Source organism: Mus musculus, chromosome 17, assembly GCF_000001635.26.
Source record: "Mus musculus strain C57BL/6J chromosome 17, GRCm38.p6 C57BL/6J".
NCBI classification, from domain to species: domain Eukaryota; kingdom Metazoa; phylum Chordata; class Mammalia; order Rodentia; family Muridae; genus Mus; species Mus musculus.
Genome location: NC_000083.6, coordinates 9,147,175 through 9,175,142, shown reverse-complemented (window position 1 = coordinate 9,175,142; position 27,968 = coordinate 9,147,175). Strand labels below are relative to the sequence as shown.

Sequence of the window (27,968 nt, the reverse complement as noted above, 5' to 3'; positions counted from 1 at the left end):
TGTGTGTGTGTGTGTGATTGTATGCACTGTTTTAGTCTGTAATGGGGATACCTAAGTTTAGACCATTATGACAGAAATTTCTTTCTCAAAATTCTGGAGTATAGAACATCCAAGATCAGGTCACCAAGTATAGCATCAGGCAAAGGTGTCTTTGCAGACATCATCATTGTGGTGCTCTCACATGGTAGAAGGAGTGGGAGGGAAGGAGCTGAGAGCTTCTCTTAACTTCTATCCTGAAAGGCTTCTTCCTATTCACCAGGGAGGGGCACTCAGGATGAAGTTGCATTCTGAAGACCTTACTCTCACCTCTTGATACTACTTCATCTATTAAAAACAAACAAACAAACAAAAACATCAGCAAATAAATCTTTGGATGTAGAGGAATTTTAATCCAGCGACATGGTTGCTCTGGCAAGGGATCACGTTCAAAGATATGATCTGGCCAGAATGCAGACACACCCTGGTTTACAGTACAATCTGGCTAGAATGCAGACATTCCCTTAGTACACACCTTTAATCCCTAACAATGAAGGTAAGGTTCATTTGTAGAAGGAAGCAGCCATGTTTGAAAGTGATATCTAATTGAGGGGCAGACAAAGTGACAAAGCAGAGAAAGATTTGACAGAATGAGTCAGAGATGGGATACATCAAACTCTCACTAGAACAATAGGAAAGACGTGCTACTTAAGATCAGTCCAAGGAGGGAGAACAAGCTAGACACAGGTGAAGACAGAACAAGGCAGAAAATGAAAAGGAGCCAGATTAGAACATATTGCCAAAGGTAGTATGAGGCCAAGCAGAGGAGTTCACTAAGAAGTCAAGAGAAGCTGAATTGAATCAGTTAGCTTTAAATACTAGATTTTTGGAGGCTAGAAGCTTCCACACCTAGGATTACGGATAGTTAGAACACTGAACAAAACACTGTAGACTCAGCCCTTGCATACGACTCTTATCTCACCCCTCTTTTGAGGAAATAAAGCAACACTTCTGGGTCACATTCAGACCATGGCACTCTTTCTGGTCACGTCTTGTCCATTTGTGTGTTCGTTTGTTTTTGTCTTATTCTGACTCTTAGTTTTCTTACTACACAGTGTCTGAGCCCCTGGTGCATTTGAAATCTTAAATCTCCAAGATGTGTGACTCAAAGGTGCCTCTTCCCAGTTTGGGGCTGTCTCTTCACCGTATTTTCTGGCCTGTCCTGAAACTTTAAGTCTGTTTCTTTGGGCACTGATATCTGGACTTTTACAATCCTTACAAGAAGCCGTTTCTCAGACCAGTTGTGGAGCATCGACCCTGTCTTCCTCCAGGGGCTTCACAGCCTCCAGGTTTTAATCTATTTCCCCGACTCCGTGCTTCGGAACAGTCTGAGGATCTTTGGATGTAATATGTTGCTTTTCTCTCTGGACTCACCATCTAGCTGAGGTCCATGGAAAGCCGACTAATCCCTTTTGCTGTGGGGTGGACAGACCAACTGTGCAGGGTGATGCTCTTACTCTTTGCGTTCCAGATTGCGTTCGTACTTTGTGACAATCCAGGGTTCAGTGTAATGCCAGAGCTTTTTCTCTATATTTCTGTGGAAATGCCATTGTAATTTTTATCTTACATTTATTTGCATTCCCAAATTTAATTTTTTCTTACTACTGATTGCTTGAGTGAGTTTTCTGTCTACTGTTATTCTTAAGTCATTACTCACACTTTGGCTGCTGTTCCACAACCCATGGGCTTTCTTCATCCCATGATTTTTCTTCTTATTTTGTTTCATAAATAAGTTCTGTGAGAATTTTATATGATGTATTTTGATCATATTTACCTCCCTTCCCTATATACACAACTTCATGACCTTTATTTGTTTTAACCAATCAAATCTAATTTGTGCTTCCCAGATAATCTTGAGGGGTTGTTCATAACTCACCTACTCCGGTCTACCCTATTAGAGAAAATGGACTCTCCCAACAGCTCTTGGTAGGCCATAGCTCCTCAGCCAGTGGTGGGACTTCATGTCCAACCTCCCTACTCCCATGCTGAGATTTGGTCTTGTTTGAACTTGCAAGAGTCTTGTGCTGACACAGCTGCCCTGCTATGTGTGAAAAACAGTTCCCTCGCCATTGTCAAGGGCCACCGGTGGCCTTAACTTCTTCAACCCACTCTGCTGAAGTGATTCCTGATGCACGTGCCCATTTAGGGCTAAGCATGCCTGAGTCCCCACTCTCTGCACATGGATTGGCTACAGGTCTGTCTCTCTAGTAACTTCCAACTACTACAGATGGAAGTATCTACAAATAGGCTTGAGGATTAATTAATGCATTAATCTATGGCTAGGAGTCATTAGGAGTCATGTGGGATCACGCTTTCTAACTATACATTTTCAAATGATTTTTCTTCAGTATGGCCATTTCTGTTGCTGCCAATCTCCATTTCATCCCTCATTTCATTCACTGTGTTTTCTATCTTCAGAATTGGATCTTGTAATAATTTTTAAAATAATACTTTTATAATTATAGTACTATTAATAGTATTGCTATGTTACATATATTAATTATACTAATATCACCTAATAATAAATATATAGCATAATATATTAATTACAATACATAATAATATTGTATTAAATATATTTATGTTTATAATATATGTGTATTATATTACTAATAAGTTATATTTATGATAATAATAAAAATATTTATAAAAATAGTAACCATTTGAGTAGATGTTGAACTTTCTGTTTTAGGTCACTTTTCTATCTGTAAAATTTTGTTGATTTGTCTATTTGTTTCAAACTCCCCAGGGCTCTTCAGAGAGTTATTTTAAGTTGTTTGGAAGTCTCATCATTTTCTTAGAAATAGGAGATCTCTGTTGTTACATGTCCTTGTTTCTCAAGTTTATTGTTTCCTGACAATGCTGTCTGTGTATTTGGAGGAGTGGAGATTTGTTCCAGTCTTTGACAAAGGGATTTCTTTGGGAACAGTCTTCACCAGTCTTCCCATCCACAGATTCCAGGGAGACCATCTGGCATGGCTGAGAAGGCATCTGATGCTAGGACTTTGGGTGGGGTGTCTGGGGAATGGGTCAGACCCGGAGACAGGATCCTCTGAGAAACTGCTGTTTATTGGTTCAATGTGAGTTAGCCTGGAGGTAGGGTCTGTGAAGACCACTGAAACTTGTGTCCAGGTCTAGTCTGCAACCTGTATTTGTACTTTTGGCCTTGTACTGGATTGGATCCCAATTTTGGTAATCTCTGGATCTCTCTGGAATTTAGATTCATGAAGAGGACCCAGCATCTGCGTTCAAGGCAGCTGTGCTGGAATCGGGGTTGAACTGAAAGCAGGGACTCTGGAGCGTCCATGAAGCCTGAATTTCTTGGCCCATATAATCTGGTCTGTCACCAAGGCCTTTTTGGTTGTCCTAGACCATATAAGGGGAAGCCTAGAATCTGGGTCTTTGGTCTTAGAGCCAGAAACATAAGGGTCTGATCAGCTCTTGAGTTTATTAGGACAGCCTTGACCCAAGTCTTACAACAACATGAATCTGCAGGACTGTGAGGCTGCAAGGTTTATACCAACACCAATCAGGTGTTGAGCTTGAGTTCACACAAGCTAGATGGTGTTTGAGGACAACTCTGGACTGATACTGTGCAGACCTAAAGTGCAGGCTATAGGCACTTGCTCAGCCCCGAGTGGGATGTATTCTGTATCTCAGAAACTTTCCTTTAGGCTAGCAGATGGGTGCTGACCTAAGAACTACCAAGACCTTTTAGCCTGGTGGTATCAGGGTCAATCCAGGACTGGGCATAAGTAAAGTCTAAGTCAGAGTGTATAGGATAGATCCTAGTTCTACTACTGGATGGCAGCTGATCCCAGGTGCTACCATCATGGATTCCTGGGCCATTGGCCTTGATCTGGTCAGATTCAGCGTTCCATGCCTGCAGGGTCAGGAACAGAACCTGTTGTATATTCTCCGGAACATACACACACGCTCGCACATACATGCGTGCGCGCACGCACGCACACACACACACACACACACACACACACACACACACACACACACATCTTAGAAAAATAACCATAACGATGTATAGGAAACTTCTAGGTGAACAAAACACGTGTTCAGGGCTTTCTTGGTACGCAAACATATCACTGACATTCTAAGTCATACTAAAAGGTTTCTTCTCTAGGCTTGAAGCTCCCCCCACCCCACCCTACCCCACCCCAAAAAGCACTTGTAGATCAGCCACACAGAGCAAGCATAATAGACAGAAGGGGGAAGCTGGATCCAGGCAAGGTGTTTTGGCTTGCTAAACTTTTGCTATCATGCTCTTTGGTAGAGTTGATTTTCAAGCGCTATAATGAGGCCTCTGACAGCTGTTAGCAGCACAAGATTAAGAATCAGATGGGGTGAGGATTTTATTTATCTTGTTATTTGTGTCTTCGATACCATGGACAGGTTGCTTACACTCTTGGAATCTTGATGTTTTCATTGGTAATCTGGAAACCACGTCTTTTGACGAGGAATTGTGTGTGGGTTAGAGTCAGACTGCGTGATGCAATGTTTCCCCAGCGGGAGCTGCAGACAGTGGTGCTATGTATATTGTGTGCAAATGTATATGAACCTTGGAAAGAAAGCAAGCCCGTGATGCTCCCTGAATGGAAAGGGAGACTTGGAGGCTGATGGGGAGGTGAGCTGAGAGCAATGAAATCAGGAGGCTGGAAGAAGAGTTTAAGCAGCCCTTGTTAGATACCACCCATGCTCACTGTGCCTTGCCTAAGTCAGTCTAGATGGCTGTCACTCAGGGTGCACTGAATAGTGTTAAAACAGGAAGCCCCTTTCCTCAGGGCCCACAGCTTGTAATTTATTGGGAAGAACCTCTTTCTCACTGATAATGTCTCTGTAAATAGACACAGGAAATTTCCTATAAAAAGTCAGCCAGTCTCAATCACATTCCTCATCTATTGCCTCCCACTTCATTGCTTAATACAGGCGTAGGGAGGGCTGTCTCAACTACTCGGTTACAGCCAGGCATAGGCACACTTTTAAAATAGTCTATATGTCAAGTCAAGGGAGTGAATGACAGAGGAAACCTGGTCCATGTGTGCATTGGCGCAGAGCTGTGCATCTGGCTTTAAACCCCTTGCTTTGCACTAGGATCTGTTTGTCCATTAAAGGGGGATGACGAGGCACACACACCCAGCATATTCCACAGCAGACCACACTGGTGAAATGCGTTCAACATCTATTTAGGACAAACTGCGCCTTCTTCCACCGGATGGTAGCGTCCAAGCAAATCTTATTTCAATTTCATGCAATTCATTAATGCCACAGCAAAAGGCCATTAAGTATTTCCAGGACTCTTTAGACTGTTATACTTGGTTGAAGATTAATCTAAATATGGAATCTAAATTTAAACACGCAGAAGCATGCCTATCTCGTCTTTCTCGGGCGTCAATTTCCACGATTCCATTGACAATACTGCGTTTTTAAAAATATCTGCTCTTTTTTGGTGTGTTTTCTGATGCAAGCTCTTCAGAAAGCAGGAAAAAAAATAATAACGTAGGATCAAAGAGTCTTAAAAACCGGTAATAGAAATTCCATAGTGACTCTGCAGCACCATCTAGTGTCTCGGGAGGTTATGACACTCTTTCTGGCAAGGCAGATCTTCATTGATGCTCCCGGAATGCTGATGAGAAAAATCCCACCACCCCTTTCCATCTCGTCAATTAAACCCTAATTTAATTAAACCTGTACAAGGCCAACTGCCATCAATTTGTTAAATCCTATAATTTCCCAAACTCCTCTACTTTGAAAAATCATTAAACCATTAAAATACAGCTGGGAAGACCTGGAGAATCTCTGACTGCGGTTTTAAGGACAAAGTGAAATTTGGCTCTGGGCACTATCTCTAATCATATTATGTTAGAGGGTATTTCAAAATAGTTCTGGGGGTAAATTTTTATTAAATATGGGGAGATTGTGAATGGTCAACCAAGCAAGAGTTGTTTGTTTGTTTGTTTGTTGTTAGACAGGGTCTCATTTTGTACCTGGCTGACCCAGAACTCATTATGCAAACCAGGCTGGCCTTGAGCTCACAGACATCTTCCTGTCTCTGTTTCCCAGATGATGAAATTAAAGGCTTATGCTTCCTCATGCTAGGAACTAGTTGCAAAAAAAACACTTTCAACCAACATATTGTGTTTTGGTTGTGGGGTAATATAGACTAAGAAGCTCAAAGACGGGGGAAACACACATACCCCCTATTTTGTTCTGTGATTTCCCCCACGCCTTTAAACTTTATTTTTCTTTTTTATGTAAGCAGGATGTCCCATTCAGAGAATGGTGACCTCTGAATTAATGTCATAGATTTGTAGTAAAAGGGATAGATGCTAGTCATGTATGATTATAAATCAAAGATGTTGTTCTGGGGTCAGTGACACAGAGGGCACATAGGACCACTCTGATGAGGGAACGGAGTTTCACTGTGGTGGGAGCCCAGAGCTCTGCTGCCATCTGCTGGTCCAGCATGCATGACACATGTGATCCATCTTTCCTTAGAACTAGTCTCATTTTAGGTCACAGCTCACCTTGGGCATACACGAACCTGTCAGCCCTCTCTTTGTATTCTGATTCATCTTAGCTGCAGGCATCCCACAAACTGGCAGACACGCAGAGAAACATTGAGAGCACAGGTGGAGGGCGGGACGGACCTAGTGCCCTATTTAAACTGATGGATACATTTAAATGAAATATACACGAGTTAGGGAAGGATGTACCGAGCGAACCCGTGGTAAATTTCAGATCATTATTTGATGCCGCTACTTCGCCGTTTGTCTTCTTTGCCCTCGCGCGGTAAACCAATGTGCCCTTTGCAGTTTGACATGAATATGGTTTATTTTAGCTAAAAATCCAAGCCGGCCCTAGTCACTCTCGCTGTGAGCATTTTCAGGCTCTCCTTGCAATCCCAAGAGTACAGAAAATAAATTTGACACAATGTTTCTTTTGTCTTCCCCCACCCCCCACGCCTCTGGCCAATTGATTCGGAGCTCTGTTTCTGTCTTGCCACTGCTGCCTCCAGGTCGAGCTGAGATTTCCGTAGCTTGTTAAGCTAATTTGGGTGCTGAGCAAGGACAAGTCCAGAAAGCAGATTCACAAAGCAGAGACTCACAGAAGCGGGGCTGTTGTGCTATGCTGTTTAGAAGCTGGCAAACGTGCCCTGGATCCTCCTCAAAACATCCGGCTGAGACAATGCAGTTTCGGGCTCACAGCATTGTTCCTGGAGAGACCTGAAGATCCCTGGAGGCTCCGGAAGCCATGCAAGGAGCGACCCCAGGGGAGCTGTGGTTCCCAGGCCTCAGAGGTGAAAGACAGTGGCTTGCAAATGCAGCGCCTCAGAGGTGAAAGAGACAGTGGCTTGCAAATGCAGCAACAGCATCCCATGAGTGCAGGGGAGCGCTCTGGGTGGAGCAGAACAGTAAAGTTCATAAATTCAGCACGTCAGAGCAGCCTGTCTCCCCTATTTACTCTGCAAGTCCGTGACATCGCGAGCGCTCGCTACTTTACTTTGTCTTAATGCTGGCGCGTTAACCTCTGAACGGTGACTTTCCAGCCACTAGCCTGGAGGCTGTAAGGTGCTTCTGTGCCTATTTTTAGCCTCTTTTCCGCGAAGAAAAGAGAAAATAATAATGTCTCGTTCCGGGGATCCTTCTCAAGCATGCACAGGATCCAGGAGGCAACAGTAACATCCCTAAGGAGCCAGTCTCAGAAGCAGGTGTGGGGCGCCCTCTCTCTGTTATCAGAGAGGGTGCCGGAAAGCAGCTGGGCCACAGCGGGGCACTGGGCAGGATCGCTACGAGGAATTCAATAAGGTTGGCTGCAGAGTTTCAGAGAGCAAAGTGGGGGAGGGGAACTCTGAGTGTGCTGTGCCTGTTCCCTTTGGGCTCCTCTGCCCACTGTGCTGTCTCAGAGGGACAAAATCAAGCACAAAAGAGCCCTAGAAATGTGTCATGTGGGCCACACCCCCAAACCCCCGACCCCGTTCATTTCTGAACAGAATTATCAGAGCAGATGACCTTTTTCTAAAATGGTGCTTCTGAAATGAGTCTATCCTTTGTTTTGTTATCAGAATCATACGATGTGAAATTAGAGAAATGTGTGAACGCAAAAGGATTCTAGATGAAACCCACCCAGAGCAGTATTTTCTGTATTTTGCATTTTTCACGTAAACTCCTTGATTATGTACATATACATGTATGAGGAATGTTGATGCATGGGCTGTGTCTATATTTTTTCATAAAGCATCTCACATATTACCTTTAAATGGCTGCCATTTCTTATGGAGTAGTGTGCATGTGTGAATGTGTATGTGTAGATAATATTTAGATATAAGGATAATAAGTTTATCTATATTTTAATATTGGTCTATATTCATATTTTTCTGGGCTCCGTTCTCAGCAGTAGAAATGATAGCACCTGTATTAATACCATAATGGTTAATATGTGTATGTGTATATGAATATATATACACATACTTACATGTGTGTATATATGTATATAGATGTGTGTGTTCTGTATGTGTGAGTGTGTTGTATATGTATAATCAAAATGCTTTCACAAAATGAATGGAGTAAGCATGGTGATACAAGCCTCGTGGTAATTCCAGGACTCACCCAGTTAAGAGAAGTGAATGCCTCACAGTTAAAGGTCAGCCTGGATGACCAGTAACTTTCAGGTTAGTCTGTTTTAAGATTTGAGACCATGTTTGAAAACCAAACAACACAGCAGCAAAAGATAAACAAATAATTTGACCGTCCCCAGACTATAAAACACTGACGCGCTGAACCGCTATTAATGTTCATTACATCTTTTAATCTTTGTAGATTTGATTTAGAAAAAAAAATAATTTATAGAGAAAAATAAGCTCTCCCTGTTCTCCATGATGGGAAGAAACAGGAATGGAGCCCCGCTGTGATGACTGTGGATCAAGAAATCCTAGAAAACAGAGCAAAACTCAGAGGCTCTGGGAAGTGTGTGCTCTGCTGGGTTCACTAATGTTTTGAAAGTGAAGTCAAATATGATAGAACTCAAAGAACAATAAAGAAACAAACATAAAAGTGGTAGGTCATAGCAGACAGTGTTAACACCAAGCTCTGCCGGTGTCTTACTCATTCCATGGTGCCTGGCACACATCACAGACCTTGTCACTGCCAGGAAAAGGAGGGATGGAGGCTCAGGCTGTTCAGCTTGCACTTTTAGTTACAACTTTGCTCCAGGATGTGTTTGGATCCAAACTGTGTTCAGCCATCAAATTAGGCCACCTCTGAGAATCACTAATAGAAATGTCAGGTTGAACAAGAAAACCTACAGAGTGAACTCACCTGGGCCCACTGGGGCTCGTGGAGACTAAACTGCCAACCAGAGAGTATGTATGGGGTGGACTTAGGCTCCCTACATGTATGTAACTATTGTGTAGCTGGGTCTTCATGTTGGAACTCCTAATGCAGGAGCAGGGTCTATCTCTGAATACATTGCCTGTCTTTGGATGCCTTTCCTCTGACTGGGCTGCCTCAATGGAAGAGGGTGCGCCTAGACTTACTGCAAACCCTCTTGATAGACTGAGGCTGTTTGATGTCCATGGAAGGCCTCCCATTTTCTGGAGAGAAAGGGAGAAGGGATGGTGGGGGAGAGGAGGGGAGAGAAAGGGACTAAGAGGAAAGGAGGGAGGAAAGCGGTGATCAGGATATAAAGTGAATAAATAACTTAGTCAATAAAAAAAGAGAAGAAGAAAAGAAAAGAAAAGGAGCGAGACTACAGACTTTATGTTCAGCTTAACATATATAAAACTTATATTGATCTACATCTCTTATAATTCACTTTCCTCCTAAAAATGTTGATATACAAAATAAATATATAAGTAATACCTATATAAAATAGAATTAATACATACATATATGAAGTATCTGTGAATCTTAACATGTAAATATACCCTTGCTTATAAAAGATATATATACGTGTGTGTGTGTGTGTGTGTGTGTGTGTATACATATATGATTCATGATTTTAGGCCTGCCACTCAAAATAGGACAGTAATATTTCCAGATCTACCTTTCATGATGGTCATCTCAAGTTGCAAGCAGGTTGTAAAGACCATGAGACTCCTAGCTACACAGTGAGCTAGGAGGCATGTTCTAATCACATGACAGCATCCACAACAGAGGGATGGCGAGAAGACAATTGTCTGAGTCTGTTGAGTCTCAGTGACCTCCGGGATGAAACATTCCATCCAGGAGAGAAGCTCGTTCCGACTAGGAATGCTCTAAGCGGAGGCTGCTTAGCACTCAGGAAGTCTCTGAAGCTTTGCAGAGTCACAAGGCCCCCTTTCCCTCCCAGGTTTCATAAGCAGTAAAGACTGCCAATGAGGTTCGGGCCTGTGTGGCAGCTCATCATATCCTGTTAAGAGATGGAGGGTTTAAGCTTTGCTGAGTCATCACCATGCTTGGATGGGATTTCTGATAGAGCTGTCTGTCATTGGGTCATACAAGACCTTGTATAATCCCCCCCACACCCATATTCCTGTAAGTAACCCTAATAACTCATCAGTTGCAAAAATGGACATTGGTGGTGTCATTACTTGGGCTGTCATCAATTAGTGGAGTGAGTTGACATCTGGTCACTTCTTCCCAGGACCAGTGTTACACCACAGCAGTACTTACATAGTACTTGACTCTTCTTAGTTCCATAAGAGAACTGGGGATATGACCCAAACCACAGCCTGGAAAGACAGATGCCATGCTTGAAGCTGGAGAATTTGCGCTTACCTCAACTGAAGAGAGGCCTGGGCCAGGTGTCTACAGCTGAAGCCCCTTCCAGGCCTGCTGTGAGAGTGTTTTCCAATGGAGACTAACCATGGAAGACACCAAGAGGTAGACCTCCAGTTTTAGGGGCCAACGCTGTACTGAGTTTGCCCCTAGGACCTCATTTCTCTGAGGAGAAATTAGTGCTTCTCAGTGAAAAACACCAGCTCTTCAAAAAGAATCCAAGATCTCTCTGTCCTCCTCAGGGTGTGGCTCAAGTCGCTTAATGCTCTGGGGGCTTCATGGAACAGGGCAGTCTGGGAGAAGAGATGCCCACCAAAGGCTGCGGAGACAATGGATAAGCTGAGATGGAGGAGTCTGCTAACCTGCTACCCGAAGAATCATCTCACTGTGTATGTGGGTAACAAAGTAATACATGCAATGATACAACACAGAAACATATGCAATTGACAAAAGGACAGAGATACAATCTCAGCATACAACATTCTTTTTCTTTCTAGCCCTGTCTTCACTCGGAGTCCCAGCATACTGTCAGGAAACAGCAGCTACACAGCTGCTGACTCTGATGACATGAATCTCTAGAGACGCCTGAAGACAGTAAGAGACGATGAGTTACTTCTAATTCCATAGCTACAACAAACAGTGAATTCACCCTCATCCCAGACAGGTAAACAGCACCATTCTAGTCTGATTTCCATGGCAAAACACTGACCAAAACCAACTTAAGAGAAGAAAAGTTCCCTTCATCTTACACACCCATCTCACAGTCCATCACTGAGTTAAGTCAAGACAGTAACTCAAGGCAGGAAGCTAGAGGCTCAACTGAAGCAGAGACCTTGAAGTTCTGCTTACTCACTTGCTCTCTGTGGCTTGCTCAGGCTGGTTTATCATATCACCCAGAACCTGCTTCCTGGGGTGGCATTACTTACAGTGGGCTGGCCCTTCCATAGCAAGCGTTAATAGAGAATACGCCCCTCAGGTCAATCTCATGGGGCAAGTCTTTAGTTGAGGTTCCCTCCTCCCCGATGACCCCAGCTTGTGTCAAGTTGACACAAACTAACCAGGAAAATAATCTTCACAGTGAAAGCCAAAAAGTCGAAACATTCTACTTGGCACACGCATGCACACACACACACACACACACACACACACACACACACACACACGCACACGCACGCACGCACGCACACACACAAGTTTAAAGTTTGTGAGAAGAAAAAAAAAACCCTTAGAAGGAACCAAGAGGAAGTATTAGGTATGAATGAGATGTGAAAATATCTTTGGTTGAAGATACAACAAGGAAAACCCCTAAAGCTGAGATGCCAAAGGCAGAAAGAATAAAAGAATATGGTCCAGATTATCCAACCACTGTGGGCTAATTACGTAAGCATGCCACATACAACAGAAAAGAAAGACAGAGAGAACATGAAGCGGTAGCCACTGTAGGTTTGGCAAAGTGGACTGGATTGGTGGCATTTCTGTCAATGTGATAAAACACCATGACCAAGAACAGCTAGAGAAGAGTCTAGTTTGACTTAGCATTCTAGAGAGATAGAGTCCATCACAGACAGGAAGCCTGCCGCCCAGCAGCAGACAGCTGAGGAACCGCACTGTCAACAGTGAACATAAAGCAGAGGGGTAGGACTGTGAACTCGCAAACTTGCCCCCAGTGAAGGTCCGGTCAGTAAGACCCTGCTTCCTGAACCTCTCCAAAGAGTGCCGCCAACTAGGGACCAATTGTTCAAGCACTTATGCCTAGTTGGGGGACATTTCTCATTGAAGTCACTGATGACACAATGTGACCACCCCAAGAAGCTCATAGACTTCAAACAGAATGAGCACAAGAAACACTCCTGGCAGCTTCACGTTGAAACTACAAAAACGACATTAAGAGGAAATTCTGCAACACGGGAGGAATAGGACACCACACCCACAAGGCACCAGATAGACTTCATTCCTCTCCAGAGGCCACACAGGACCCGAATGAAATAAAGGTGTTGGAAGATAAGACGGAACTGACAATTGCTCATCTGGTGAGATGGTCAAGTAAAAGTATACAGGAAATAAGCTGCCAGATAAACACAACAAGAAGAAACACGACACTCAAAGTACAATACCACAAGCTTTAGAGGCAGAGAGCCAAGGTATTAAAAGCAAAAGGCAAACTCACAGAACTTGTGGATAGTCTCTAAATACTAAGGGAATCTGCTGTGATGACTTACAGTCTGTAGTCCAACTAAACCAACAATGGGCAGCTGTGAATGGGAGACCCAAGAATCTAGTAGTTAACTCGGTCTCAGGAGGCTCGTTGTTTCAGCTGGTCTTCTGCAGAAATAGGTTCCAACGGATGTGCTGGCAAGTAAATGCAAGCAGTCAAGAAAAGTGAGTCTTCCTTCTGCCAATGTCCTTATGTGGGTCTCTAGCAGAAGGTGTGGCCCAAATTACAGGTGTGTACCACCATGCCTGGATCTGGGACTTGCTTTGTTACAGGCTGACCTTGCACTCAGAGATCTCTTTGCCTCAGTCTCCTGGGATTAAAGTCATGCCTGGGCCTAAGCTTTTCAGGGCCACTATGCCTCAAGATCTAAATCGCAGGTGTGCCCTCCAATTCTGGATTGTAGTTCATTCCAGATAGAGTCAAGTTGACAACTGGGAATAGCCATTATAATCAGTAACCCATAACAGAATCATCCTTTGAGTAGAACTGAGATTGTCTCTCTTTTTTTTTTTAAGACAAAAGCAGACATACACACCATGAACAAGTGTAACCATGTTGGATTTCTGTCACCTATGAGCCCCCATCAGATCCAATGTCACAAGGAACAGAAGACCTGTCATTAGCTCACTTATGTCAAGAGGGGGGTGATCCATATTTTCAGAGTTTAGACAAGGTGAAGAATAAATAAGGGGAAACTGTAGTAAGTGCTGCTTAGAAGTTGCATGGTGAAAGGAATGACATCAGGAAAGCAAACATGGTTAGGGGCAAGGGAGATGCTCTGAAGTTAAGGACATTCACTGGATGCTCTGATACAAGGCCGGGGTCAGTTCCCAGCACCCGTGTGGCGGCTCACAACAATCTGTAAGTGTGATTCCAAGTAACTCAGCCTCCCTTTCTGGCCTCTGTGTGTGCAAAGATATACAAGCAGGCAGGCAAAACAGCCATACACATAAAACAAAACGAAATTATAAACATAGACTGTACTTTTCTCTCAGGTGCCAAACAGTATTTGCCAACCCATGTATTCAACTGGACAGCCTTTTTCAAAAATTCCTTAGGCTAAAACTGCATCACCCATACATGGAAATCTAGAAGACACAATTTTCTGTCTCATAATCTGTGTTCTCCTGTGACAAACACTTAATAATAGCCACTGAAGATGGTTTATTTTCCAGTGTTTCCAGTAGGCTAGGTGATGCTTGGGCTGTTAAAGTGGGCGTGGAGCTTCCCAATTCCGTTAGCAGCCTGAGTGCTAGGATTCTCAGAGGAATAAACGAAATAAAGCCATCAAGCTGTCTCCTCACAATCAAAGTGAAGCCTTTCCGAATCACTATACTCTGCTAAGCATATGATAATCCAGCGACAAATTGCCTTGATTATCGGGACTATCTCTGGCTTTGAACATCCTCTGCAAGGACACACAATGTTGGTGGAGATTATCTAAAGGGATGAAAAGAAGGAGATCACTGGGATCCAAAAGGTAATGCCCAGTCACTTCAACTACCTCCTGAAAAAAAAAATCAATTTCCAGTTACAAAATGACAGCAAAAGAGGAGGAGGAGCCAGATGTCAGCTGCCTTCCCTGGGGGCTGAGGAGATTCGCGGGTGTTCTCTGCGGACCCTGGGCTGTTTACCTCGCTGCGTGGGCTGCTCTGTCTTCAGGGTGAGAATTTGCTGGGACTGAGAGGAAATCCTCAACCCTGTGATCTGCCTTGCAGAGCCTCTGCCTCTGCATCGCTTTCTGACTGACTGAGGAGCACACGAGAGCCCCTTATCAACCCAGTGGAACCAGCTGTTCAAAATGCATCTGACAAATCCTTTAGTTTTAATTAATGAAAATGACATTTATTGATGAACAATTGAAATATTAATAAATGCTTCAACAGAACAGTGCAGATTACTACTGGCAAAATCACTATGAGATGGAACCACAGGATGGAGTGAGTGTCACCAGAGAGTTTGCTGAAGTTACCACGGTTTGCCTGGTACCCGGTTTCTTCTCTAGTAGGGATTTCCACCCACAATGTATCCCTGCTAGCAGCTCTATGTTTGGATAGTCCTGAGACGGGAGCAATAGCAGACTTCAAAATATAGATATGGACAAATGGCTATTTATTTTCCTTCATCGTCTTCGTGACGTGCCAGGTAGCATGGGCTGTAGAACCAGAAGAAATCATTTCCCATGATCCCACCCTTTGCTTAATAAGGCTTAGAAGAGACAGCTTTTCAGCATCACATTCCACGCAAAGCCATCCTACCTCCGGCTCTCTCTTGGCTTTGACTCTTTGATCTCCATGTGAAGGTATGAGCCACTGCCCAGCGGTTTGCCTACAGCTCCAACAAGGGGGGAGGGGGGGTGGCGGGGGAGGGGGGGGAGACGCTCCAAATCTTGGACAGAATGTTTCTTGTCTTTTCCAGGATTTCATGGATAACTATAGTTATAAATAACCACTGATAATGTGGGCCTCAAGTCATAGCTCAGAGGTCAAGAACACCTACTGCTCCTGAAGAGCACCCAAATTGTTTTGCCAGCATACGTGTTGGGTGAAACACAGCTGCCCATAACTTCAGCTCTCCCAGAGCTCAAGGCACCTGCACTCACGCATCCACATTCCCAAACACTGACACAAACATATTCATATATTCAAACAATTTTAAATATTTTTTAAAAGATTCAAGATCTGAGATAGAATATCATTATACGATAATAAGGCTGGATCTTTGGGGTGGGGTTTATGTCGATTTGGGGGACTTCCCTCTGTATTTTGAGGAATGGTCTTATGCATCCCAGGATAGCTTTACACTCATTCCACATCTGGGGATGACCATTAACTTGTGATACTCGGGCCTACACCTCCCAAAAGCTGAGATCACAGGCAAGTGCCACCACATACTGTGTATGCAATGTTGGAGACTGAGCCCAAAACATAGTGCATCTTAGACAAGCCCATTGCACACTGAGCTACACCCCCAACCCACCAGATACTTTTATCAACAGGATGCATCAGAACACTTGCTGATAAGCATCCAGTGTCTTCTTTAAAGTCTAAGGGTACAGACAGCCTCTCTCTTTGTATCCCAGGATGACCCGAAACAAGGGAGCTCTCGGGGCCCAAGGAATCTGCAGGGCCAAGGGTCCAGCTCCGTCAACACTCATGAGATGCTACTATTTGGCTATTATTTATTCATCCTTTATTTATTGTCTGAGATGTTCCTATCAAGAAAAAAAAATCCTCACATTTGGTTTGTTGTAATAAAATTTATAAAACAAACATACCAAGAAATATTGGTTGATTGGTCAAGCATTCTGGTTTTATTTTTTGATGTAACAACATGAGGTATTTTAATGGCAGAGCTCCAGGTCGAAACGTATCTCTCACAGGAGACAGTGGATTCGACCACGAGGCTTGGAAGCTAGGGGTTTTTATAGAAAAGGAGTGGGGCTGGGGGAGGAATTGGCGCGGTTTCACATGATTGGTCCATTTAAACATCAGCAGGGAGGAATTGGCGTGGTTTCACATGATTGGTCCATTTAAACATCAGCAGCCTGTTAACATTTAACTTAGGTCAGAGGGGTGGGAGATAGCCCGGGCATGTCCTGGTCTGTTCTGCTATGTTCTCAGCCCCAGGTTTCAAAGCTCACAAACAAAGCATTCTGTTTTTAATATTCTTTTTTTAATTGGATATTTTATTTGTTTACATTTCAAATATTATGCCCTTTCCCAGTTTCCCCTCTACAAACCCTTATCCCATCCCCCCTTACCCTGATTCTATGCCCATCCCCCCTTACCCTGATTCTATGAAGGTGCTCACCCACCCACCCACCCACCCACTCCTGCCTCACTGCCTTATAGCATTCCTCTACACTGGGGCATCAAGCCTTCACTGGACCAAGGGCCTCTCCTCCCATTGATGCCAGATAAAGCCCCTTCAGCTCCTTCAGTCCTTCCCCTATCTCCTCCATTGCGGTCCCTGTGCTCAGTCCAGTGGTTGGCTTTGAGCATCTGCACCTGCATTGGTCAGGATCTGGTAGTGGCTGCGCATTCTTTATCTTTGTCTAAACTAAAGGTTAGTTAAGTTCCCTAGTATCCTGGCAAGGTGATAAGGAAGACCACTTATTTATTTTAGTATTTTAACAATTAAGGAGTTAAGCACTTTCTTTGCAACTAAAACATCAAAATTGTAATATTACTGATGCTCAAATTTGAGTATCAGAGGGCAGAGAGCATCTCCAGTTCTTTAAATACCTATACTGGCTGGATTTTACTGTCATCTTGACACCAATTAGAGTCATCTAGGAAGAAGGTGTCTCAGTTGAGGAGTTAGTGCCCTGAGATTAGCGTGTGAAGCATTTTCTTGATTGCTAATTAATGTAGACTACTGTGGGCAGCATCCCCAGGCAGGTGATCTTGGGCTGTAGCAGAAAGCAAGCTGAGCATAAGCCTTGGGTCACAAGCCAGTAAACAATGCCCCTGCATCAAGGCTCTGTGTTGAGATCCTACCCCATCTTCCCCCAATATAAGCGAAGGAAATCCTTTCCTCCCAAGCTGCTTTTGGTCCATATTTTATTACAGCAACAGAAAGCAAAACAGGACAACTCCTTTTAATGCAAATACAAAATGCATAGAGAAAGCACAATCGTGGCTGAATAGCTGTTGAGTTTTCACAAGCCACAATGGTCAAAGAGGAGAGTGTCTTCAGCTCTCTGAAAGCTAACATCAGTACTAATGATAAATACTGTGATGATAATGATAACATCAGTGATAAATACTGTGCTTATGGGAAGGGAAGTTGGGGGTGAGAGTTCTTCTCACACAGAGCCACTTGGATTCCTCACAAAGAAATGGGGATAAGAGGATACAAAAGAAAAAATCTCTTGGGAACAATTTGGGTGATTTTCATTCGATAGAATGGAGGTCAGTTCTGGAATGTGTACACATGGACCGACTTCCAAAGTAATTCAAGTACTCAGACGGTATTTGCACATGAGGAACAAGTATCAATGGACGAATTCCTTCACAACATATTCTTGTAAGGAGAAATAAGGAGCCATCTGCATGCCTTTTCTGGTTATGGAGTCTACATGCATAACTCTGGGTATAAAAGCATCACCTATCAGCCACAGCCTCAAAAGCAACTCTTCTTTCAGAAGTTACTCTGGGAAATCTCTCGGTTCCGAAGCAATGCTCACAGCTGTAATCTGACCATATCCCAGGATGAATCAGCTCAGTATTAATGTCACTTGCCTAAGACATTTGCAAACAGTAATGCAAGTTGGGGGTAAAACATGGGAAGCCAATGGTTATCACATTCTGTCATGGACAAAGTGTGTCCTTAGGTATGCAGAATGGACCCATCAGAATCCCTTTAGGCAAGTGCTATTTTCAATTTTACAGGCTGGGAACAGAAACCTTAGGCCTTCAATGGAACAGAGGGATTGTGTCAATTTACCTTCTATGACTGAAACAATCCACTAAGTAGTTAACTTGTGAAGAGGAAAGGACCGCCTTGGCTCATGGTTTGGAAGTTTCCAGTCTGTGATGAAGTAGCCTGTCCATCATGGTGGGAGACCTGGCAGAATAAACCTTTCAGCTCATGGACAACAAAGAACAAAGAAATTATCCTCACGTCTATTGCTGGGATAAACACCGTGACCAAAAGCAACTTGAGGAGAAAAGAGTTTTTCTAATCTCATAGCTCCTAGTCTGTCATCCAAGGAAGCCAGGACAGGAACTCAAGTCCAGGGCCTGAAGGCAGGACAGAAGCCATAGCTAAGGAAGAACAATGCTTACTGGTTTGCTCCCCATGGATTGCTCAGCCTGCTTTCATATACAACCCAAGACTAGCTGACCAGCATTGGCACCACCCACAGGAATATGAGCCTTCTCACACCTGTCATTAATCAACAAAACAAAACAATACCAAAGAGAAAGTCCTACAAACTTGCCTACAGGCAAAGTTGATGGAAGTATTTTCTCAAATGAAGTTCCCTCTTCCCAGATGAGCCAGGCTTGTACCGAAATGACAAACAAACAGAAAGAGAAAGACAATTGGAAGAACAAAGGCATAGCCCACTGGCAAAAGAACCATCCATGAGAATCACTTCCCAAAAGTCATAGGGACCATGCTTCAACGTGGCCCTCTCATGGAAGATCCCTTCAAACCACAGTGGCTAAGTCTGGTATACACAACTGGCAAGGGATTGAGTTCACCCATGCACTCCTGACTACTACAACACCCTTTCCACACTGACAGAAAATTCCAAAGGGAAATCAGAAGGACTCAGGTCTGTGGATGCCATTGTCAAGTACGACACAGTGACAAGTACTACTCAGACACTGCTGCTGAGATTCCCATTATTTGCACTGATTTTGATGAGATAATGCAATCATTGTGTGTTTCCAGAATTTGTACCTTGAAGAGGCTCACCTCAAAATGCTTTTGAGTAAAATTGGTTGATATTTGCCTTAGATTCCAAAACGTCTCTGGGATAGAGAAAATGTTAGCATGTGGGTTTATGTCTTTCTATGTAGATAACTCAGGAGTAAGCAGATCGTGTCTGGGACACAATGCTCTCTCCTCTCTGCTTGTGTGCCATTTTAGTTTTGCACTAAAAAAATACAGATAGATGAAGAAAGTTAGAGGGTCTCAGTATAAAACAGAGCTTTAGGTGGCTTGGTGATACCTCTGGCATGTTCCCCCAGACCATCTCAAGCACTGTTTCCTGCCTGTCTCTGCCGCAGCTATGCTCTAATGCCAACATCCCTCCCCATCTGCTCATTTCCAAACCGCACATTCAGTATTATCCCTTAGTGCAAGTTGTCTCTCGCTACATACCTAGTAAGGGCTAATTGTTTATAGCTTTAATTTGCCTGGCTCCTCTCATGCTGCCTGGTTGTGGGATTCATCACAGGTCATCTTATGCCAGAACGGGGTTGAGCCTATGTTCCCTGTTCTAAGCTCCCAGGAAACAGGCGCCAGGTGCCGCTGATATTATATTCCACATTCCAAGCACACAGTAGCTATTACATAAAGGTGTGCATAACTGTGTATAGGAATGTCATTTCCAGATCTAACCCTCATGCTGCACACACCCCCCAGGACCCATGAATATTCCTTCAAATGCTACAGTCCCCCTTGGCATCTAGCCAAAGGTCTTCCAGTGCTGAAAGGACATCTGGTCTTCATGATTAAACAAAATGGTCCAAGCCTGGCTGGCAAGGGACTGGCTTCTGAAATGTAGTTTCTAAACGAAATTCTAAGAGACTTTGAATTCTCAAATTGTCCTTTCTCTGTTTACGACCTTGTTATGATTATGGGTCTGGTTTTACATACACACGCACGCATGTGTGCATGCTCACATGGGGGGGGGGGTTGCATGAGGGTGCATGCAGGCATCTGCACGTGGAGACGGAACAGAAATCAGTGTTGTTCTTAGAAGCCTTTTACCATTTTGCTTTCGACATGGTCTTTTACAGGCTGGCTGGCCAGTGAGCCCCAGGGAGCCACTCACCTTCCTGTTCCCAGGGCTAGGATTATAATAAACACATACCACAAAGCCTGGCTTTTCATCTGGATGCAGGGAATCTGGTCTCAGGTCTTCATGATTGCAAGACAAGCTTCATCTGCACACCCTGAATTATTTTCCCCAGCCCTTATTATATACACATTTTTCTGCTGGTAGACCAGATGAACAGTCTACTCTGCTTGCAGAGCAAGCTGCATCTGAAATTCAACTGGGAGCTGTGTTGTGTTCCTGAGCTCCAAGGTGCTCAGGACAACACCATTCTGCCTGCAACATCTGGCAAGCTACACTAGAGACGCTTACCCTTCATCTTCAAGAAGGACAGACATGGATCCTCACTCCCACAAATGGTTCCTTGGCCATTCTGAACCTGTCAAGGGCCAAGCTTCAATTCATATTGAAGCTTGTGGGTGGAAGTCATGTCAACTAAACATAACTAAAATAGCAGCGGAGAGGGATAGGCTCAGTTCTGTGAAGCAGAGCAGCCCTTAGTCATGGGCCTGGTTATTCCTTTTGTGGGATTTAACTCTCTGAGCCGTAGCTGGCTGAAATTACAGTGCTCAGAGCCACGGGCACACATAACAATGTTTGGTGGTGGCTAACGACTGCTGATAGATAGGTACACTCTTCCATGAGCTACAGCCTCTTCTGTGCTCAGTGGATATCAAGAACCAGGGAATACAGTGTATCATCCAAGAAACAGTTCGATCCAGGAGAAGGGGACCGTGAGCACTTCTGCATGCTGGTGATAGAATTCTAATTTCACTTTTTAGAATAACAGTTTTATTATGGTATAATTCACACACCATAAAATTTACTTATTAAAGTATACAGTGGGGGAGGATGTGGCAGCTTAATAACTCTATTTGCAACATTATTGTCTACAGTTAAGGTCTTCACCCATTAGCATTCTCTCAGCCAGCAGTCCTCCCCCAGCACTGGTCTCTAATCCCCATTCGGTATCCAGCACATTTTTATCCTGACCACAGACACGGAACCTTACAATATTTGCTATTTTCTCACGTGTTCCATATACACAGGCTCTGAGTCCTAGCCCTGTCATGGCATACGCCTATATTTCATTCTTATGGCTGAGAAATATTCCATTTACAGATTTAGTAAATTTTGTGTATGCCCTACTCAGTGAATAAATATCCAAAATGGTTCTAGTTTCAATTCTTGTGTGCAATGCTAGCGTTCATTCCTGTTCAGATTGTTTTGTGCACAAATGCATTCTCAAGTCTCTTTTTGGTAAATTCCTGTGGGGAATAGGATTCTGGGTTGTATACTAAGTATGTTTATTAATGAAAAGAATTCTCTGGTTGCTTTGATAGGGACTTTACTTCCTAAAATCCAGTCAGGGACATCCGGTGTTCCAGATTCTCCATTCTAACAGTGATGAGGTTTTTTTGGTTTGTGTTGTTTTGCTTTCTTGTTTTTTTCATACTCAGGGGTATGAAGTGATTCGCCAGCCATTTTAGCTTTTATTTCTATCCAAATGATTTAACATATTGAGCATCTTTCATCGACTGTTTTTGGAGAAATCTATGGTCACTCTCTGTCCTGTTAGATTTGTCTTTGTCATTATCATGTAAGTTACATATGTGACCTAAAAGCAACAAAAGGCAACAGCTTAAAGGGTTCCAAACACTCTCTCTTCAAAGGAAATGTTTCCCAGCAGATGTATATGAAAAAGCAGCCACCAGCAACCTCTTAACCCGGCTTTCAGGAGCATGCTAATCGATGAAGCCTCTAAAGAGTGAAAAGCAAACACAGTCTTAACTTCAACTTCAAATCTGAAACAGTGATAGCATGACATTCTGCCAGCTCTTCCCCAAGTGTGTGATTCTTGTATGTATTTTAGTGGGTCCCTGGCATTACACAGGGTAATAGTGCATTGATGGTAACTTTGTCAGTGTTTTACAAAAGGGGGGGGGGGACCCCTTCAGGAGAAAATTAGTTGGGTTTAAAATACAACGAGTAATAAGACATACCAACACTGAAACCTGTTTAAGAAACAAGGGATCGTGCTCTAGAGAATGTTGTTGGCAACATTGTTACATAAGGACCAGGGCTAGAGGGTCAGGTTAGCCATGATGCTGTTAACCCGCTTGCTGACTGGCTTGCACAAAATTCCACAGACAAAAGAGGAAATGACAGTATGGCCAGAGGAATGATGGGAGCCAGCGGCTCCTATGTAGAAAGGCAAAGTGAGGTGTCAGCACAAAGCAGTAGCTGCTGCCCTGAGATGACAGTGAGGCCCGCCTTGTGCTCAATCCTCAGGTTTGGTTTCCAGGAGCAGGAACTGACCAAGAGCAGAACATAGTCGCTTGAAGGACATTAGCTTATTCAAATACAAGAACATGAGATTAATAAAAATCAGCACGAATGTCCTTTGCTTAACATCTCGAGAACCCAGGTAACAGGAACACTCTTAAATTTCACATCGCTGCCTGGGCTCTGTGAGGCTTGTACTCAGGAATGGTTTCCAGGCAAGTTTTATGGAGGACACATTCAGGAGGCAGTTGGAACTCACTTGAGCTCACCCTTAGCAGACGAGCTTCCCTGCTCCCTAGGCTGGGAGGAGGAAGCCAGCTGGAGGGCCAGAGGACTTCTCTGAGTGCAGTTTGCATTTTTAGTGACAGAATCCCCCAAAGAGATAAGCCACATGCAGAGCAGAAACACAAGCTATTCAGGAAACTTTAATTACTTAGCCAAAGTCATCAAATATGCATGAGGAGGGAACATCCAGCAGGTCTATAAACCAGTGGACAAATTAATTAGCACTTAATAACAAGAAAATTCTGTCACTGGCTCAAGCACATAAGTTATGTGTTGGGTGTGCAGACTCTTATCTCTCAGCGTGCTCAGTCACTAGTTTTTTGTCTGTTACATGGTTTCTCTAGTATGTCACAGCCCAGCTAGCGGTTTGTGAAGTTTACTGTCACGGGAACCTATTTCCACAGGTGAGTTTTCACTGTGAACAAGGACCCAGCATAATGCGTTGATGCAGCAGGAATGCCAAGCACCTGGGCTGACCTTTGTCCATTGTCACTATCACATCAAATGGATTTGGGGAGAATACTAAAGGCACCCACCAGAGATGCTCAATGTCACATGGCGGGTTCCCAGAGAACCCACAGGGAACAGTGCTCCCATGCAGAATGCACAAGACAGGAGCTCTGAAGCAGTAGGTACGTGCCTGCTTATGGTAGAGGCCTGGGTTGTGTCTACAGTAGGCTCGGAAATTCCAGAGATAATTCTAGTATGTTCTTCAAAGAAAAACTATTAAAGATAATACTTTCAAGCCTTATGACAATACTGATACTCTTTCAATGAATTAGATTGCCAACTGAATCATTTGATTTTCTCCACAGTCTAACTTATTTTATCAGAATAAAAGAACATACACATTTGTGTGTCAAGCCTTAGATCCAATTGGGTGTTTTACACACTTTATTTCAATTATTCCTCATGAAAATACCTAAAACAGAGGTATCATTCCCACCTTAAAGTCGAAGACAATAAATCTAACCTTGACTAGATAGCTTATCACATAGAAAGTAAGATTGTACAGGTATGTACATTCAAAACTGGCTTGGGTGCAAAATTCTAGTCCTTAAAATATCTTTGATTTTAATTTTATGCTGTGTGTATGGGCTTTTTTGTTTTGTTTTGCTTGCTTGCTTGTCTTTAGATAGATGTATTTTATGTGCACCATATTCATGCAGTGCCTTCAGAGGCCAGAAGAGGGCATCAGTTCCACAGTGTGAAATGCCAATGGGTTCTGGGATTCAAACCTGGGATCTCTGGAAGAACAAGTGATCTTAACTAGGAACCATTTATTTCTCTATCTCCTGGTAGGAGAATATCATTTTACGGGGAACCAAGCAAGGACTGACATCATTAGCAAAAAGAAAAAAGAAGTTAAGTTTGTTATCTGGAAATTCCACTAACATTCATCTATTAACTCCTCAAAGACAATGAGGGTCTCAGCATAGAAAGAAATGAGACATTCAATTACTAGTAACAGACGGCCTAATTTTATGCTGAGATTAAAAAAAAATGCTGTTAAATGTGACACAGGTGAATCTGGATTAAGGGAAACTGAACTGGTTTCAGGTTCTATTTAAAAGAAAAATAACCTCAACTAAAATGTAACTGAAAAAATTCATTGTAATTTTAAATTCCTACAAAGATCACAATTAATACCTAAAACCACAATACTAATACCATGTGTTATTATCACATCATATCTTTAAAAAAAAAATCTTCAAAGTTTAGAAGACAGATCCCCTCTGTAATGAAAAGCCAATGTCTGTTGTAATGTAGAATATACCCCTAACATCTGATAGAAACATGCACATACACACACACACAAAAATCCATGTGCATCCCCAGAAGAAAACACCCACCCACCTCCCTGTCTCCTAGTGGGCTTCCCAATCTCTGAGTTTGACCTTGACCTCAAGAAACTCTGACCAATGATGTCTGCTCATCCATTCTATAGAAAACATCCACACCAGCATCAACAAATGCCATCAAACACTGGAACCAAACACAGAGCCCCAGTCCATAGCAGATTTTAATATCATCAAAGGTGAGGGAGGCATGATGGTCTATGAAAGATAACTGGGTATCTTGTAAATGCTTTTCCAGCAATTACCCAATGAATAAAAGAGGAGACTTTCGGTTCCCTTTATGTTCTCAAATAATATTATTATAATTAGAGACTCTATTGCATCTGAAAAACAACATTTGGGTAAAAATATAAATTAATATTTAATGTTGGGCTTATGGGAATATTTGTACAGTTTTCAATTCTAATAATTTCCAGGTACATGCATCACCACCTATGGACCATCAGACAGACACCAGGACACACTGATGTATGGTGCACATAAAATACATCTATCTAAAGACAAGCGAGCAAACAAAACCAAAAGCTCATCACAGGCATAAGCACTGGTGTACAGGATCAGGGGGAAACTCTGAAGTATATACTTTAAATTTGGGAATATTCTCACAACCCCTTGGTCTTCAAAACTCATACAAGTATTTGAAACAGTTTTTCTAAGCCTGTGGGGTCTGACCCCTTGAGGGAGGGGCATGCCAAATGACCCTTTTACAGGAATTGCCTAAGACAGAAAAAAAAATATATTTACATTACAATTCATAACAGTCTTAAAATTACAGTTATGAAGTAGCAATGAAATTATTGAATTAGCTTTGGGCCCTAGGAAACAGAAATAGTTGAGACATATATTTGTTAATGAAATAATTTGTAATATTGGTTTTCGTTTTTTTTTGTTTGTTTGTTTGTTTGTTCGTTTGTTTTTTGGCCCTTGTTTTTGAGACAGGATCTCACTTGGTGTCTGTTTGCTGAACTGAATCTTGCTTTGTAGATCTGGATACTTGAATTCTCCTGAAGCGCTGAGATCTAAACAGTATATCACCTGTCTTGGTGTATAATAACTTTAATAAGGTGAATGTAATTCTCCACTCTACAACCCAATGGTCTTTTATAGGATTCTAACTATGAAAACTAGGTCATCAAAAGGTATATCAATGTTATGTGTTAATGTATTTCTAATGCACTATTTTAGCATGTATATGTTTTGAATTAATATTATTAGTTGTTACTGTGGGGTTTGATATATTTTACAAAGTCTGAAGTGTTTCTGGATAACCTGTCATGTGATGGTGCTTGGGGAAGTAATGAGGCATTCACTGAGGAATTTCCATTCTTAGATGGCCTGCCCCTCCGAGTTATGTCCCCTCTTTAGTAAATTCCAACTGAAAGATCTGAAGTATCTTCTTTACCGTGTCCTTTGTAAACATACAAGGTACTTATATGACTGTTCTTTGTTCTTTACAATAAGAGGAAAATAGATGCCCTTAAGCATAGGCCTTTATGATCAGGGCATCCAGGGCTACACAGAGCACAAATTGCATTTACACTATGCTCTATATAGAAACCCCTATATGGGTGAAGCTGTTTTTAAACACAAAGTATCCTACTGTGTCTCTTATGTTTTAGAGGTAAATAAAAAAGGTATTTTCCCATTGAAAACAAAACAAAAACAAAAAACAAAAAAACAAACAAACAAACAAAAAGAAAGAGTTCTATGGTTGGGGATCACCACAACCTGAGGAACTATATTAGAGGGTCACACATTAGGACAGTTAAGAACCACTGGTCTAAGTGAAAAACTGAAGGGCCCATCTTAGAAATAATAAATGGATAAGAAACAGTAAATTTGGCTGAGTCCTGATCATTTGGGACAGAGAAATACTTCCCAACCAGGGCTCACATAGCCCGGGGAAATCTCCTGGGGGAAGTCTAAGGTAACAAAACAACTCAAAGCTCATTTAACCTCGCAGACCTAAACGTGAATGGGGTGACAAGAAAATGAAAATCTGGGGGGAAAGTCTGTTTTCATCACGATGCTGCCTATTCCGATATTCTGTGGCTATTCTGATGTTCTGAGGCTGGCTATTTATATTGGTGTTGTCAACAGATCCAGGCTTGGTTCACGCAGACGAGCTACTGAGGCAAACGCAGATGTTCCCCAAGCATCTGGACCTTCTAAAAATGAAGCGCCACCTCACCAGCAGCAAAGCAGCTTGAAGTTAATGATGATTAACAATGGGAAAGGTTTGGTCAACATATTTTCAGAAAGACACGTCTTGTGACAAGTGTGCAAATGACACCTAAGGCTCTGGTTTCGATGAAAACTGGCCCCATCTTCCTGGAGACTATTAGCCCGCATCCTACCGGATAGCGTGCACCTAAAGTTCTCAAGAGCTCCCTCATCCTTGGAAGCAACAATATACAGAGGGGTGGATATCCCAGAGAAAATAAACAGATGAAAGTCTAGTTCTCTATGGTATTTCTATGTCTGGGCATCTATTTATTCTGTGTTTACTGTGGAGTTCCAAGACAGTGGGGCTAGCAAGATGGACAACCTGAGTTTGAACTTGGGACACACATGGTAGAAGAAGAGACCTCTAACCTTCGAATGTGTGCCACTTCTACAATAGATAGATAGATAGATAGATAGATAGATAGATAGATAGATAGATAAAATCAATAGTTCTGAGTCCATCTGCACAGAACAAAAGGCAAGCCTGTACAAGAAGAACACGAAGGTAGACAGAGGTTAAGGTCTGTGTCTCTGAGTGCTTATCACCAGTGACTGAGAAACAAAGCTGGGATCCCAGCTGTACTAAACATTTACAAAATCCCTGTGCAGGGTCTCTACCTGCCTTTGACAATTTATGTTCCCCAATGAAAGGCACACATAGCCCCTACGTTTTCAAATATTTCTTAGGCATCACAATAGCTGGGCAGCTGCCTACCCTCCATGCCTGCTTCTTTCCTACCTAACTTCCTATCATTAACCCAAGTTATTGCTTACTA

General features: G+C 42.8%; 2 long non-coding RNA genes across 2 annotated transcripts; one reads left to right on the top strand and one right to left on the bottom strand.

Moving 5' to 3' along the window:
• Nucleotides 1-5,267: 5,267 nt before the first annotated feature.
• Nucleotides 5,268-14,873, bottom strand: Gm52287. Its single transcript, XR_003952250.1, has 2 exons — nucleotides 10,806-14,873; nucleotides 5,268-10,437 (listed from the first exon to the last, which is right to left on the bottom strand). It is a non-coding gene; the product is annotated as a predicted gene, 52287 (long non-coding RNA).
• 6530411M01Rik (RIKEN cDNA 6530411M01 gene) lies at nucleotides 7,121-27,424 on the top strand. The gene is made up of 3 exons (NR_027881.1): nucleotides 7,121-7,856; nucleotides 25,906-26,030; nucleotides 27,067-27,424. It is a non-coding gene; the product is annotated as an RIKEN cDNA 6530411M01 gene (long non-coding RNA).
• Nucleotides 27,425-27,968: the final 544 nt, after the last annotated feature.